Below are 15,182 nucleotides of genomic sequence, written 5' to 3' on the forward strand. Positions count from 1 at the left end.
GAAATTTAGGGCCCTATTTTAAAGGGGCTATATGCAACTTTTCCCCCAAAATAAACGTAACAATAGCCTTTTTATTTTACCATTTATGACTCAAAAATCTCCTGATGAGCATACTGACACCTTATCCGCTCACAGTGGGTGCACCTATAAGCCTGTATCCTATTTTTCCTATTTTCTGGCGGGTAGGTTTTTCCCGCGCTGTCTGCGGATGTGACGTCACCACCGCTGCGAGAGCGAGCAGAAAATAAGAGCAGTTCTATTTTTTGGCCACAGGTGTCAGTCGCGAGTTTAAATTTCAGAAAAACGCATATAGCCCCTTTAATGATCTGAGCTCATGGTCTGAAGCTCATGGTGCAGGTACTCTTATCCACTCTGTGTCCGAATCCACTTTTGCTAGTTTAACGACGGAAAAAATGGTCTGCGCGCCAGGCACATGGTCCAAAAGGGCTGTCCCTCGTCTCTTAATGAGTCATGGGTGTGTTTTGGGCGTAACATGCAATAAACCAATCAGAGCCTCATCTCCCATTCCCTTTAAAAGCCATTTGAGCTCGCACCATGGCGGATTCACTATTTACATGCGAGCAGAAAGACTAAACGCTTCTCCAGAGAGGAATCCTTTTATTTTTGATATTTAAAAATGTGTGTGTGTATCCCTGTGTGTGTAATAAGCAGAGTGTGCGTGCGTTGTGCACCGCCTATATGCTCATATTACTAACACACCCTTTAAATAACACAAAATATACTGCTCTATTGACTTTAGAGCAGTTTGTGTTGGTCAATGGCGCAGTCGTTTTCAGTTCCTCAAAATAGCAACACGCCAACAATGCTCCTGAACACACCTGGTGTTCAGACCAGATGCCCATGGGTGAACAGATGCGCCAGTGCATTTACTATTTAAACAACGTGGAGCTGGACGTGAAAATGAGAACTGCGTCGGGCTGAAACTAGCAAAAAACACTTGCTTGGCGTCGCATTGCGCCATGTGTATGACAAGGCCCAAAGTGTTAATCATTACATTAATATTGATCACAATTTCTGCTTCTCTTGATACATTTTGCATAATCGCCTGTGATATTGGCCCGCTGGTTATTTATTAATGTGAAGACTTATCCAAAAGGTACTTTTAGGATCCATCTTCTTTGGGCCAAATTGTCAGGCAAAATCACATATCTTTCAAAATGACAGGAACAAAATATTGTGTTGCAAGCAACATGCTCACCAGCGCTCACCAGGAAGAAAAACATCTTTTCTCTTGTATAATCAAAATGGTGTTTAAAGCTTGGCACCTTGCAGATGTGTGTTCCACCGCTGAGATAAAAACCAATAGTCATTTGACTGAGAAAACATGTATTCTTTTGTTGATGTGAAATGTACTGCCAATTATAGAATGAGCCACTGCTAGCTGGTATAGCCTCTGACAAGGTTCCCTGGTGATTGAGGGGAGGAAACAACCACTATGATATTAATAATCTGTCCATGAGCGAGTGTTGATGAAAGCGAATGGGTGTGAAGACGCCGCGGGAGATTAACAGCCCGCTTTGGGCCCAGGGTTTCAGTCACCAGCTGCTGGTCAAAATGACTAGAGGGTGTGTGTGTGTGTGTGTGTGTGTGGAAAGTTTGACTTGTGGCTGTTTCACACCACCACAAAGCTGTCAATCACCCCCTACCTCTTCCTATACTAACACACAGATCGGCTTCATAATCACTTGTCCGCCATTCCACGCCTGTCAATCAATCAGGATGCGAGGGGAGCGCAAAGTGGCAGCCACTGGTCTTGGAGGGAGATGAGACACGGGATGAGGCGTTGTCAGGAAGGGACGTGCCGTGAATTCACATGACCTATCGCCTCCATCCCCCTCTTTTTGGCATCTGGCTTGGCCATTAAAAGGGGACAGCCGAGGCTGGGGCCCTGCTGCCTATCTGCGGAGAATACACATTATCCTAAGTCACCCGGCCCACCAGTGAGGCAGCGTACGTCAATGAGCCCGGCTTATGCATTGTGAATAATAAATAAGTAATAACATCAGACAAACAGAAGACAGGGCCTCCACCTGAATACTAAATGAACGCTCCTATTACCCGCCTGCATGTGTGTATTAGCACAGCTTTGTGTGATGGAGCGGGGGGGAATCAAAGCCCAGGGTGCATGTGCATGTGGTCTCTCCTGGGAGGCGTTCTTTGTTTTCTTCAGATTTTCATCAAAGCTTTATGGATCTGTCGGCCGGGCTTACTCTATACCAAAGCACAGCAACCAGCCCATAAATGTACACTAATGATGAGAAACTGGTAAAAACATGGTGGCGTCCATCTTAACCAGGGATGTTAATTTACATGAATTCCCATAGTTGATCTTTGTTTAAATTAATTATCAATTAATCGTTAACCTTAACCTCTTAAATCCGAAGACAGCTTTACATGAAAATGTGATCTGCAAAATTTCAAGTAACAGTGTCATGTATCATTGAAAAGGTCTCAACTATCAGAATACAAGCAGCATTGTTTCAGTCAGAGACCAAACTACACTCACCTAAAGGATTATTAGGAACACACACCAATACTGTGTTTGACCCCCTTTCACCTTCAGAACTGCCTTAATTCTACGTGGCATTGATTCAACAAGGTGCTGAAAGCATTCTTTAGAAATGTTGGCCCATATTGATAGGAGAGCATCTTGCAGTTGATGGAGATTTGTGGGATGCACATCCAGGGCACGAAGCTCCCGTTCCACCACATCCCAAAGATGCTCTATTGGGTTGAGATCTGGTGACTGTGGGGGCCATTTTAGTACAGTGAACTCATTGTCATGTTCAAGAAACCAATTTGAAATGATTGGAGCTTTGTGACATGGTGCATTATCCTGCTGGAAGTAGCCATCAGAGGATGGGGACATGGTGGTCATAAAGGGATGGACATGGTCAGAAACAATGCTCAGGTAGGCCGTGGCATTTAAACCATGCCCAATTGGCACTAAGGGGCCTAAAGTGGTCCAAGAAAACATCCCCCACACCATTACACCACCACCAGCAGCCTGCACAGTGGTAACAAGGCATGATGGATCCATGTTCTCATTCTGTTTACGCCAAATTCTGACTCTACCATCTGAATGTCTCATCAGACCAGGCAACATTTTTCCAGTCTTCAACTGTCCAATTTTGGTGAGCTCGTGCAAATTGTAGCCTCTTTTTTCCTATTTGTAGTGGAGATGAGTGGTACCCGGTGGGGTCTTCTGCTGTTGTAGTGGGGTCTTCTGCTGGTGAGCAACGCTATGCATTTTGCTGCCTTCACGCTCGCTGTCATTACTAAGCAACCGGGTAAACAGCTGCTGCTTTGATGACGCAAACGCACCCCCAGTTCGGACCCAAATAATATGATATGAACACAGTCCAGAGGGGGCAGGGGGAGAGGGGAGCAATCGAACTCGGGTTCGGTCCAGGCAATCGAACCAAGTGTGAAAGCCCCCTAAAATATCTGAATTAAGGCTGGAACAGCTAAATCATTAATATGCAATATACTGTATATATTGCAAACATTATACTGTTATATTGCAGGCATGTCAATCAAAGTTATATAACAATATGTCAATTAAATGGAGCAGTCAAAAAAGCAATATTTGCTTACGTACTCTATAAACCCCATGTGATATTGAATCAGTTTTGTGCACAATATATGGCATTTGTAGACTGCAATTCACACTTTCTTTTCCCTTTGACACTGATTGGTCGATAAGTTGACAAATTAATCATTCAGCATTATTTATGTATTTATTTGGTGCTAGAATGAATTTCCTAGACTTGTAATAAATGTAATAAACATTCCACATATATGAAGAATGGAGAAACATAATTTACGACACAAAAAGCAGATTATTTCTTTGATGTTTGTCAATTACTTCACTTTGTAGTAGTAAAAAAAATTATATATATAATTTCTACAAAAAGACGAATTGGAGGCCACTTGTGCTTTTCAATGTGGTTGAGAGATTTTTTAGCTTTTTTACTTTAAACATTTACATTTTGCAAAGCAGCTCATCCTAACAGCAAGTAAGCAATATCGCTGTCATAAGCACAAACACATACAATTATTTTAATCAAAGCAATATTTCTTTATGGACTCTATAAACTCACGCTTAATACTGAATCCGTCATAGTTTTGTGCACAACGTATGGCATATTTTATATAGACTGCAATATGCACTTTCTTTGAAGATGAGCGCTGCACTGTATTTTCAAATAAACCTTTTTAAATTATTATTTTAAGATTTAATAAACCATGAATATTCCAAATATTCCGCATATTTTAATTGTGTGATAGTACACATGACGTGGACTTAATAAATCCTTATCTTGAGCAAAATAAGCAAGCTGACATGCAGTACAATCTACATGTTTTATTTCGAATGCATACAAATGTCACTCACGTCTGTTAGTTTGTCAAGAGATTTAAAGCGCCATTTTTGAAGAGTGCGCTCCAGTACGAGCCTATGATTGAATCTGAAAATAAAGCAAAATAACTGAGAAAAATGAGAATAAGTCCTCAGATGCCATAAACATAATTTATAGCAAAAGAAAAGATCTCATATCGGATCACTTAAAAGAAGTTGTTACTCCACCACCTGCCGAACGACACATTTGCGACATTACGGTTTCAGGAAGCAGTCGTGGCTAGCTAGTTGATTTCTTCAATGATACATCGTACAATGGTAGATAAGCAGAGAGTACGGGAAACGCACCCCAATGCCATTTTACTCTCATTGAGCAACACAGAGAGAAAAAGAGAGAGACTGAGGCAGAGAATTGTGGATGTTGGAGAATGCTGTACATTTCTATAGCTGAGCCCAACAAGCAAATGATTGAGCAATACAACCACTTCACTCTATAAACATCTCATTAAGATCAATTATGTCACTCCTGAATGAAATCAAAGCTAAACACTTTAACAGCTGCTGTTCCCCTGTGTAAGCCGATGTGAGCGTTACCTCAGATGTATTTTCTCTTTGCACCTCGTTCGCACGTCCTCCCCTGCCTTGTGCTGGAAGATTTAATCTTCTCAGCTCAGATTGCTTTCAACACTTTTATGAATTGTTAAAGTGTCGAGGTCTGGCAGGGAGGTTTCCGTACATCCCTGATCAGGGCTCTGGATAAAAACCTGACTCTGGGGTCGATTATTGCAGCAACTGTTCTTCAATGGCCATCAATGGAGGGAAATTATGAGTTATGAAATATACCAGCAGGTTTAACTGCCAGAGCTAACCAACCAAAACTTGATCTGCATTTGAGGACTGTGTATTTTGTTCCTGGACCAAGCAAAAAAAAAAAAAAAGGTAAGAGCACCAAAAATATATATTTTATTTATAATATACTTGTATTGGAATAGGACACTGAATTTACACTGATCTCTCAAAGCTGTTCATGAAGAGTGCGGGTGACATATTTATGTCACGCTGAAACCTTCGAGAGATCATGCTATTATCTGTCAAAATCACTTAGTATTGACACACAAAGCACTTCTCATGTGACCCCGCTAAGCTTTAACTGTCAGATAATCATGAAGGAAATATGACATGAAGCACACGGGATTAACCTGGTGCATTTCATCAAGACACGCATGATAAACATCAGCTGGGATAAAGCCATCAACACATCCCACAGATCAAAAATATCCATTATGGCATATGGAGCACCTCATTGTGCCTATATACAGTATTAATTTACAGCATTGTCGAATAACCAGAATAATCATATTGGTGCACATGTAAACAGTCAATGTTGAAAACTGCTAAATATTTTTCTTAGTTTTTTTTTCCACAGCGTAGATGAAACAATAAACGCAGTCATGCTAACTTGCTCTCTGAGGCGGATGCTTCTGTTTGGGAATGCAGTCATGTAAGACAGTTCTGGGAGGTGATGACAGACTTTTGCCCTGTCCGAATACCCACACTTACGGTCTTTGCCACTTGAGAGTGCGTCCACATGACAGGAAGTAAATGCGCAAGACTGTCCCATGTCTAAAAAAAGTGCAGTGCCCTGAACGCACACTAAACCCACACTATCTCGAATACAGCTTCAGAGCTAAGCGTCTTCAAGGCTAAGCATATCCCGAGATCACGAGATGCCGAGGAAAACGTTCCACTGTAAGTTAAATTAATTAGATATTAAATGTCCTTTGGTAGTAAAGCATAAAAGGCCCTATCATACACACGGGACAATGCGACGGCAGGCACAACGCAAGTGTTTATTTGCTAGTTTTAGCCTGAAGCAGTTCTCATTTTCATGTCCAGCTCTACTTTGTTTAAATAGCAAATGCACTGGCGCATCTGTTCACCCATGGGCGTCTGGTCTGAACACCAGGTGTGTTCAGGAGCATTGTTGGCGTGTTGCTATTTTGAGGAATTGAAAACGACTGCGCCATTGACCAACACAAACCTGCTCTAAAGTCAATAGCACAGTATATTTAGTGTTATTTTAAAGGGTGTGTTAGTAATATGAGCATATAGGTGGTGCATAACACGCATACACTCGGTTTGATACACACACAGGGACGCACAGCAGCACACACACATTTTTAATAATTAAAAATAAAAGGATTCCTCTCTGAAGAAGCGTTCAGTCTTTCCGCTCGCATGTAAATAACGAATCCGCCATGGTGCGAGCTCAACTGGCTTTTAAAGGGAATGGGAGATGAGACTCTGATTGGTTTATTGCACGTTACACCCAAAACACACCCATGACTCATTAAGAGACGAGGGACAACCCTCTCGGACCATGTGCCTGGTGCGCCGACTGTTTTTTCTGTCGTTAAACTAGCAAAAGTGGCACACCGGACACACCCTAAGAGCATTGCGGCATGCACTCAGATCATCAAAATAGGGCCCTAAGTGTGTCCCATCAATTAATCAAAAGTTGTTCACACTTGCAGTCTTCACGCCTACTTGAACACTTACAAATACAGCAAAATACGTCATGTAAGTAGACAAATGGTCAAGTGCAAAGACCGCAAGTGTGGGTATTTGGACAGGGCATTTGTCTAATGGTGCGTTCACACCGGGCGCGAATGACGCGATTCGCGCGAGTGATTTACATGTTAAGTCAATGCAAAGAAGCGAATAGACATTCTGCAGTGCGATTCGCGCAAATGACACGGCGCGAATAGAGTGTTTGACACGTGATTCACGCAAAAAAACAATCAGGAGCTTGCTCTAATAGTGACAACAATGAGGAGAAAATCTGTGTATTAATATCTGGTTCAGACAATATTATTATCACAGTGATAACATTAAATGACATGAAACACAACCCAGTCTCTTTTTGTTAAATGCAAGTTTATGTATGATCAATAATACAAAAGTACAAGTAAAAGATATAAATAGCTATACATGAAATAAAGCAAACAATTCAGTCAAACATTCAAAGTCAGCGCTAGTCGGCTACAACGGTAACGTAAAGTTAAATAGCCTAAAAATAAAAAAGTAATGAAACTTCACTTTGTCCTCAGCCTAAACAATTTGCCAGGGAACAAATTATAGATCCATGAGACCAAAGATCGGCCGCTACATCTTCACAAGACGAATTATAGCTCGAGACGCCACAGAGACATCAGAGCCAGCGGCAGACGGCAGAAGGACTGGCTGAGGAAAGGCTGCTCTCGCTGGGGTTAATGAGCGCTGCTGATCCACTGGAGCTCACAACTCCAAAAACGCCAGATAAAATGTTCAAATAGACACTCTTTTTATAAATAAACCACAGATTTGAGCTTTAAACAACTACATTATCGACTTAAATAGTCTTAAAACTACGTTTTGTCACACATTAACAGTAGTATTTTAACAAAAAAGACATGTAAACGCAGCCCATGTCAGCCAATTCTCAACGAGACGAACCGCTGGCAGAAGCCCCGCACATGACGTGAATTTGCGTCTGTTGTGAAGTGAATGTCACGCGGGAATGAAGCGAGTAAACTCAAAATGTTCAAGCGTCCAACTTCACGTGAATAGCACGATTTATTCGGGTCATTCGCGTCCGGTGTGAACGCCACATAAGGCATTTCAGAATGACCAAAACAACATTTCAGATGCTGTGCAACGAGATCGTCCCATCGCAAAGTAACATTTTTGCTAGTAAATGTGTTTCCATCATAGTTTATGCACGTTTTTTTATCGGAATAAAACATTTATCCGACTCAATTGAGCGCATTTTTAAAATGCATGTGCATCTTGATGTTTTCATCTAGCATTTTTTAATGCGATATCCCAAAATGCGGACAAAAATAGGTGTAGTCAGGTGTATTCATCTAATGGTGTTGTCAGTCAATGTATGCTCAGGCTACACAGCCTTGACTGCACACGTGATGCTCAAATTTGCTTTCTATGCATTTGGGTAAGTATATACATGACTCCCAAGGCTAGCGTGAGAAATATTTCACAGCCAAAAATGTGTATTTTGTGTGTGTGTGTGTGTGTGTATTGGCAAAGGGCTATGCCAGCCAGAGGCCAAATACATCCTGAGCATAATGAGCAAATATTAAATGTGCATGAGATGACTTTTGGGCCTTTAGACAATGAATATTCAATTTAGAAAGTTAGATTTTTTTGTAATAAAAAAAAAAGATAATAAATTTAACAGCTATGATAAAAATATGCAAATACATAAATAAATGCAGAGCAAGCCAAAGCTGCCAGGATGAAGCTTGACAGTATATATTCAGAGAGAGCGAGCACTGCTGCATCATGGGTACTATGGGCAACCGGGTGTGCGGACTGCTGTGTAATTAACTGACTTGTTTGTTAATGAAATGTCAAGATATCAGCTCAGTAATGTATTAATATTATGATGTGCTTATCTGTGAATGGATCACAAATGTTGAAAAAAAAAAACAATGGAGTTTAAAGCAGTTTGTGTGTATTCACACTTTTTTTTGATATTGTTATTGTCATGATTCAGGCGCGGGAAGAGAGGTAGAAGATATCAATTGCAGAAGTTATTTACAACAACAAAAAAAAGAGTAAGAAGGCAAAAGCAGGAAACAACATAACAGCTTCACTGACGTAAATACAATACGCAGGAGAAAACAAATTGAACAAGAAACAGGTGCACAAAGCAATCGGTAACCATGACAACAAACAAGGGCACAATCAGTAACCTAGAAAACGGAAAAGAACCGAGAAATTGGGGAACAAAAGAAAGAAGAAACAGAACACAGGGAAACTATGAATAAAATACAAACAAAAAAAGTCTATAAAACAGATTGTGTTGGATTGCTGTATGTGGGTCTATTGTTGTGGCATCGTCATAGATGAGCAGTGTCTTGAATATCACATACGTGAACTACAATTGCTTTTCTATAAATTTTACAGTTTATCCTTGAAGTTTTGAGTTGTTTTCTGAAAGATGCTGACAGTTTTGGAGATTAATTAAATCAAACCTTCCAGCACTGAAAACTTTTTATGATAATAACCTTGGTGTGTTTGTAATTCTCAGCGTTAATCAGAGTCCAAATTAACCAGGACTTGGACCAAAAATGCCGCTGGAAATGACAAAAAAATTTTAGTTTAGCAAATAGTCATTTTTATCTGTTATCTAACATTTGATATATTTCATGATATTGTGCGCTATGTTTATCTATTAATGGGTTTAGACAGGAAGTTAGATGGTTATGAAGGTTTTTGATTAGCAAACATAAAATAATCTCCAACAACTCCAAATCAAAATATGCAGTAGAGAGCTATAGTTATTAAATTTTATGAATAATTTAAAATGTACTCGAGCAGTGCATGAATTGGGGCATGTGTTGTGCATTATTTACAGCTATGTCTGAATTTGAATAGATTTTTGGGATTACGGCCCTAATTGTTTGAGTTTATATAAATTAATTTATTACATTGGAGCATTTTACATAAATGCTAATTTACGTTAGAAAAAATTATATGCCTGAATTCAGAAAAAAAAAAAATCCCTGGAAGGCAATGTCTACAGAAGAAATATTACATTAGTTGTTATTACAGAATTAGCCCAAAGTTAATGCAAAGAAAACTGCTAGCAAGCGGCTTTTGCCAAGACGCCTGAACAAGTTCAAACTAGACCAACAGATAAAGTCCAAGCGGCAACCTCCCATGGTCTCTCTTGAAGCCAATATGGAAGTGACTTAAACTGCAGTTCATCGACTGTCCACTAGAGGCTCCAGAAGGAGCAGAATCTCATTGAGCTACATGATAAATTGCCCAACTTTACAGCAGAAAAATACATGTTTACAGTATGGGACAAATTGTGGTTTTGGTCTATACAGCTAATTTTGCCCTTCATGACGACTGTGAGGTGGGTGAATTTTTTTTATAACTTATTCGTTTACATTATATAAAGCCTTAAAGTTCTGCATAATTAAGGGCGGGGTCACTTTGAGTGACAGCTGTCTGTTAGTCATCAAGTCAGCTCCGCCCACGTCCCGCCTCTTTGCCCATGTTCTGTTTTCCGGGAGTTTACGGCCAGCTCAACCCCACTTTATGCTTCAAAACTGCTCTTCAGAATTCAATGGGTGACGTCACGGACACTAGCCACTCAGCATTTTCACTGGCCACAATTCTGACATCGATACCATGGAGGAAAACTGCCATATGGATATTTTTTAATATCATCTCATAATTTGGCCGCAGGAATATGTGGCTGCTGTCACTTTAACACCTGACGCACGGATCCATTACACTGTTACACATACGTTTCGTTTCTCAACTGTTAACTGTCACTTAAAACAGAACTGACCGTGTTTACGTGAATACTCGCCAAGACCGGCATTTTTACATTATTTTGTGTGAATTTGACTGTTTATGCGCAATAAGCAGTGAAAAATAACTCAATTTAGTGCTGAGAGGCGTCTTTATGTGCACACACTTTGGGTGTGAGCACAACATATGCGGGAATTAGTAAAATTATGTGCAAAACGCGCAATCCCACAGCGAAATTCAAGCCCTGTAAACAGCAACAGTATTCATCCGGAGCAAATGAAGCGAGTGAGTGAAGGGAGGATGTCAGAGAGATGAGAGAAAGAGACGCTAGTGTTGTGTGTCTACTCTACGGAAAAAATCATTTTGGAAGTGTTTCAGATCATTCCAGTATCAATATGTATCGAAAAATCGATAAATGCAATGTAATGTAACACTATATTACACTTAGTTTATTATTTCAGATGCCCTTTTAAAAGACTACAATTGAAAAACGTATATATATTATATAAAGGTGTGACTGTGTAACACGCCACTACTGAAGTACACCCACATTTGGCGGGCTGGCGGGTGTTCATGTCAAGCTTTGGGTACAGATATGATACTTTACTATATGTGTTGGTGGCAGTTTTTAATATAATTTTCAAACTAAAACACAGTACAAGACAGAGAGAGCAAATAAAAGTGAGTAAGAGACCTTAGGCTCAGTGGGATGTGTCATTTATGCCCTAAATTAATTTCATTACAGAGCTGAGTAGTCGCATTAAGACTGCACATGATGACGTGTCAGCAGGGTTATCGTGTTTCTGTGTGTGTGTTAAACATGATGCGAAGCGAAGCCTCTGCTTCTTGTGGCTGACTATTGTTGGGGCCAAATTTCAGACTCTTTATGTACTTGTCTTCATCTAAAGTAAACCATCCCGACATGTCCCCCAACCACCCCACGCACACAAGCTTGCTTATTCTCTCTCTCTCTCAACTAACTCCATCAGTTTCTGATGTAATACCTGGAAAGTTATGCTTATCTAATCATGGGTGTTGATTTAACAGTGCATGAGCAAGACTTGTCAGAGCAAGTTATTCTTCATCGCAGTCCATCAGTCACACTTAAAGTGACCCTATTATGCTTTTTCAAATACTACCTCTCATGTAGCGTGTAAGCTGTTGGTAAACTCGTATAACTGTTTTAAAAAATCAAAGTGCACAACAGTTATTGTCTCCTAAAAGAAAGAATCGATTCTGAACTGCCGAAGTGAGTCGTCAGTATTTCCAGTCCCACACCTCCGGAACAGACAATTTAGCATAATGGCCGCCTGTGGTCTTCATCTACTTTGACCCGCCCTCAAACACTCGTTGTAGCTGAGACCGAAAGAGTTTAGTTTGTGTTTGTCGACATGTAGAGAAGACGCTGTTTTCTGAGATGCAAATCCATTTTGCTGCACTTCCAAAGGATGAGACTTGGCTGGAATTGATACGGAAAAAAGCGACACCATTGTTACTGTTCGTATCACTATGTAAATTCAGATATGCTAATGGCTGTTTAGTTTCTGACAAACGCTGTAAGCGATAAACTAAACACAACAGACTGGGCCGTCTGACCAATCAGAGCAGGGGAGGCTTTCAGAAAGGAGGGGTTTAGAGAGACTGAGGGCCCTATTTTAATGATCTGAGCACGTGGTCTGAAGAGCATGGCGCAGGTGCACTTTTGCTAGTTTAACGATGGAAAAAGCAGTCGGTGCACCAGGCGGATGGTCTAAAAGGGTTGAACCTCATCTCTTAATGAGTCATGGGTATGTTTTGGGTGTAACGTGCAATAAACCAATCAGAGTCTCATCTCCCATTCCCTTTAAAAGCCAGTTGCGCTCGCACCATGGCGGAATTTGCGAGCCGAAAGACTGAACGCATCTCCAGAGAAGAATCCTTTTATTTTTAATATTTGGCATGAGTGTGTGTGCTGCCCTGTGTGTTTACTAATCAGAGTGTACGTGTGTTGTGCACCGCCTATAGGCACATATTACTAACACACCCTTTAAATAACACAAAATATACTGCGCTATTGCCTTGCATTCGTGTTCAGTTCCTCAAAATAGCAACACGCCAACAATGCTCCTGAACACACCTGGTTTTCAACTAGCAAAGAACACTTGTTTTGCGCCTGGCGTCGCATTACACCGGGTGTATGATAGGGCCCTGAATCTTCGAACAAATCGTTTTCAGACTTTTTGATGAGCTGTATATTATTAAACATTAAGCGTTTTTTTTAATTTATTTATTTTATCTTGGATGCATGTAAACCTATTGTAGGAAACCTAAGATACAAAATTAGAAACCTTTAAAATAGCATAATAGGAATTCTTTAACCACCCAAAATATGATCTTTTCAAATTTAAAGTGGCTGGTTTTGACCAGAGCATTTTTTCTAAAATTCTGTCTGAAATACTTCAGAAACACAGTCTACACAAGTACACAAATGCACTATGTTAATACATGTCCCTGGTCTTATTGTGAACAATTCTTTGGTGCACAAAATTACAAAATAGTTTTTCTTGTTAATTTTTCATTGAAATATAATAACTTTGTGACATCTGGAGTTAATTTTCTACTCAAAATGACGCATTCATACTCATAAATGTATATAATATACTGTATAGTTACACAATATACTGCATTAGCCATTTAGATGTTAAAGCATACACTTTAAAAGCATGGCTTACTTCAGAGTTATATTATTTGAGTAAAATTTACTTAAAACAGAGTATTGTTTTAAGTACCAAGTTACTAATTTTCTTTGTACATTTTACTCAACTTAGTTAAGTAGATTTTACTTAATTCCATATCTGAAATTTACCTAAATCTCAGTGCAAAAACTTTGCAAAAGAAAAATTAAGTACATTTCACTTTTTTTTTGTCAGTGTGTTTTTTGATCTTGAATGCATGTAAACCTATTGTAGAAAACCTCCAATAGAAAATTAGGGATATTCAAAATAGCATAATAGGGATTCTTTAACCCAAAATATGGTATTCATACATTTTAAATTCTTCTCAGAAACACAGTCTACCCAAGTACACAAATGCATAAACATAAATGTGTATATACATGTTCCTGGTCTTATTGTGAACAATTCAATGGTGCACAAAATGACAAAATTGTTTGTCTGGTTAATTTTTCATCCCCAAAATTCTCAAAATCTTGCTCTGCTATGACAGTGGTAAGATAAAACTTGACCACGGAAGAAGACATTTTTACAGAAATGCCCTCTGTAGTGTCCCTCACAACAATGCTGACAATGCAACACATTACCAAATGCATTGACACATTTCAGAGCATAATGACGCGTGAAAGCGTTTGCGTTCGCGTACCTGAGCAGAGTTTCGGGCCTTAGTTCCTCCATCTCTTCGAAATCACTTGAATCCATTCTACTCTCAGCCTCAAAACCAAATTATAGAGACTCCATTATTGATAAATAAACTGTAATAAACAGCCTTCATTGAGCTAAATGAATCATAAAATTGCTTGAGGTGGGGTGAGCTGCTTTCGAGTGTGATAAGCTGGTGTATCTGTGTAGTGGGAGTGAATGTTGACAGCTCCTGCCCCAACTAAACAAGTCACACACACCTGTCAGTCATCCAGATGGGTTTGGAGAGACTCATTGGATTATGGGATTTGTGTGAAGTCTGGGGCTGGAAACGTGCATAAAATGTATTTCCTTGAGGCGTTCAGAAAAATAGCATTATAGTCAGTATTGGGAAGTAGTATAATTTACAGTATAAAGTATAGTAGTAGTTAATCAAAATGTCATAACTTGCTGTGAAATGCTCACTTGACAGTTCTGCCAACAATGACGGAAAAAATCAAGTCCTCCTGCTCTCGAAATAGCCAACAGAGTAGTAAAGTTGGCTTTAATTGTACGTTTTTATGCTATCGAGCTATGTAACCCGAATGCATGCGTTTGAAGATGAAGAAAATCTGAAACAATATGGACGGGCGAGTGCTTGTGCTCATGGAATCTGAAAGGCCTGCCTCCAGGCTGTTGTTTGTTTTTGTGATCCTGCCTGAGGCAATATTCCAGATGGGGCTTTATGTTTGTTTCTTTCACTGCTATCATTGTGCTCGGCGTAATTTCTCCCTCGGCTCTCCTGCCTCCGCAGCCTTCCCGACTCCACCCAGCCTCGGCGAGCATCGCAGTCTGTCTTGGATTCAGAGTTATTTGTAGTTTCTCAAATGTGGAACCGCACCGAGGGCATTAAGAGCTTGAATATATGGGAGAGACGGGCCGCACCTCGCCATTAAGATCTTAAAATGTTGTCATGAGAACAGGCTCGATGGGGAGGGAAATTGACTGTGTAAAATGTATCATTATTACGGTCGGCTTTTCGGTTGTAATGACAATATGCTTTCTGCGTATCCCATCTCTTGTCTGGGAAATGATGTAGGGAAATGACCCCTGAAGATGACTGCTGCACATGAGTGATG

General features: G+C 40.0%; 1 protein-coding gene across 1 annotated transcript in view; it reads right to left on the bottom strand.

The window, feature by feature from the left end:
- The window catches only part of grik2 (glutamate receptor, ionotropic, kainate 2), a 342,712-nt gene that overhangs the window by 159,888 nt on the left and 167,642 nt on the right, over nucleotides 1–15,182 (bottom strand). The gene's annotated exons all lie outside the window — the stretch shown is intronic.

Source organism: Gobio gobio (genome assembly GCF_949357685.1).
Source record: "Gobio gobio genome assembly, chromosome: 15".
In the NCBI taxonomy this organism is placed as follows: Eukaryota; Metazoa; Chordata; class Actinopteri; order Cypriniformes; family Gobionidae; genus Gobio; species Gobio gobio.